Source organism: Nomascus leucogenys, chromosome 5, assembly GCF_006542625.1.
Source record: "Nomascus leucogenys isolate Asia chromosome 5, Asia_NLE_v1, whole genome shotgun sequence".
Taxonomy (NCBI): Eukaryota; Metazoa; Chordata; class Mammalia; order Primates; family Hylobatidae; genus Nomascus; species Nomascus leucogenys.
Window position 1 is genome coordinate 104,427,597 of NC_044385.1, and position 2,529 is coordinate 104,430,125.

The following is a 2,529-nucleotide window of genomic DNA, read 5'->3' on the forward strand; positions in this document are numbered from 1 at the left end:
GACCTTGCCACTGGGAACCTGATGATTACACTTTGTATATTCAGATTCATTGAGTTTCTTTTTACTCATTTGTGAAGGAACAATCCATTTAGTGTAGTTCTAAGTTTCTGTCTCTGAACTTTTAAGACTAAATCTATATAATTTGGCACACTTTACACAGTAATTTATTGTGAGACTCTTTATCCTGAGACAGACTATAAGTCTCAGAAATTTCCAAAATTTATCTCAAAAATTTCTTCCAGGTATTTGGAACTTATATGTGGAGTTAAATTTATCTTTATATTAACAATGAATGAAATATTTGATGAGAAAATTGATAGTATAAACAGGATCAGAGAGTAACATTTAAAACCTTTTTAGGAATACAAACAGCTTTTAGAAGAGAGAGAGGTGAAAATCTAACATCTATTCATTAAAGTATGCCCAAGTGTTAAATATAGCTATTACCTCTACTTGAAAGCAATAAAACCAAACATTTTTCTAAAATCATAATGAATAATGAAGAGTGGGCAATTCCTCCAATTATTTTAACTCTCTGCACCAATCAACATACAGAGTCAAAATTCCATTATGCAAATGTCCTAAAAATCTTTTTTGTTTGTTTTTCAGTGACATGACTACATGCTGGCAAAGAAATACATTTTCAGTAAAGAAGAGAATGCACAATTTGCCTTGAGAAAAGACATTCAAGAACTTTGCAATGTTGGTAAACATTAACCAACATGATTTAAAAAATAAATAGAAGAAGGTGTCCAGAGTTCAGACTTCTTTCATTGCTTCTTACCCAGCTTTCTTAAACTTAGGTAAGGAAAAAACTGAATTAAGAAGTAACTAATAGGCTGGGTATGGTGGCTCATGCCTGGTCTGTAATCCTAGCACTTTGGGAGGCCAAGGCAGAAGGATTACTTGAGCCTAGGATTTTGAGACCAGCTGGGCTACTTAGCAAGACCCCATCTTCACACACACACACACACACACACACTCAGAGAGAGAGAGAGAGAGAGAGAGAGAGAGAGAGATTAGCCAGGCCTGGTGGTACAGTGGGAGGATCACTTGGAGCCCGGTGTTTGAGGCTGCAGTAAGCTATTGTGCCACTGTACTCTAGCCTGGGCAGCAGAGGAAGACACCCCCAACTCAAAAAATAAAAATGAAAAAGAAGTGACCTATATAAATATTCTTTTCTCTCTTAACCCTTGGAGAAGCTCACAAAATTTTACTAAGCTAATTTTTAAATGGAATTCAGTGTCACTGGAAAAGTCATTTTGATAGCTTTGAAAGTATGGTATCACTCTGCAAAACAGGCTCAAAAGAACAGTAGCACTTAGCCATTGTAGTACTTGAAAGCTGTTTACTAGCACACTTATCATCCCTTCATGATATGCAAATATGGACTATGAAATGAGGATAATAATAATCAGAGTGGAGGAAAAAAGGCTTGAGTAAGTAGGACCAGTTTTAAAACTCATAGCTTTTGATGATGTTTTTGTACTGCGTGTTGGAGACCTGCTGTTTATTTAGATGGAGTCTTGCTCTGTTACTCAGACTGGAGTGCAGTGGTGCGATCATGGCTCACTTCAGTCTCAAACTCCCAGGCTCAAGTTGTGTTCCCACCTCAGCCTCTCAAGTAGCTGGGACCACAGGCATATGTCACCACACCCAGCTTATTTATTTATTTGTTTATTTATTTATTTTTGTAGAGATAGAGTCTTGCTATGTTGGCTAGGCTGGTCTTGAACACCTGGGCTCAAACATTCCTCCCACCTCATCCTCTCAAAGTGCTGGGATTACAGGCATGAGCCACCTTGCCCAGCCAAGACTTACTGTTGTGTATTGCCCTGTGAGCACTTTGCCTGAGGTTTTGGGAAAATGGCCTTGCTTTATTTGTGGGGTCTCTAATGTATTATCAGGAGCCAGAGGGAGAAAGATAATCTATCTTCTAATGCAGAAGTGACTTAGGAAATCCCTAATGGGTAAGTTCATCTCTTAACTATTTTTGAACATGTTTTCCAGTGCTAATTTATAAAAGTAGACTCTGTGGTTTGAGTGCCTCTGCAGAAAATATCACAGATGAAGCACCTGAGCAGTGAATGGATATTTGTGCATTATAAACTCTCTGTGGCTTTGTGGAAGCAAGCAGACATAAAAAGAAAAGTGACCATGTTCAATTCCTAACACACATCTGGCAAGCTTCCTTTTCATAAGCAGAGAATGAATTCATCCAACAAGGTTAATGGCTCTTCAACTTTGATGTGCGTGAGAATCACCTGGAGAGTTTATTAAATTACCCATTCCTAGGTCCCTCCTCAGAAATACTGGTTCAGCCAATCGGGAGCAGAGTTTAGGAATCTGATTTCCATGTGAGGGGTTCACAAGCAGGGTTGGTTCCCTAACACCACTGCTCTAAGTGCTGTGGCGAGAGTATAAATTCCTCAGTGAGAATCACTTAGTCACAATGTCCAGATGACGGCCAGTGGAACACACACATGAACCACATAATGGCAAAAACCCAAAGACCAGAAAGGGCTATTG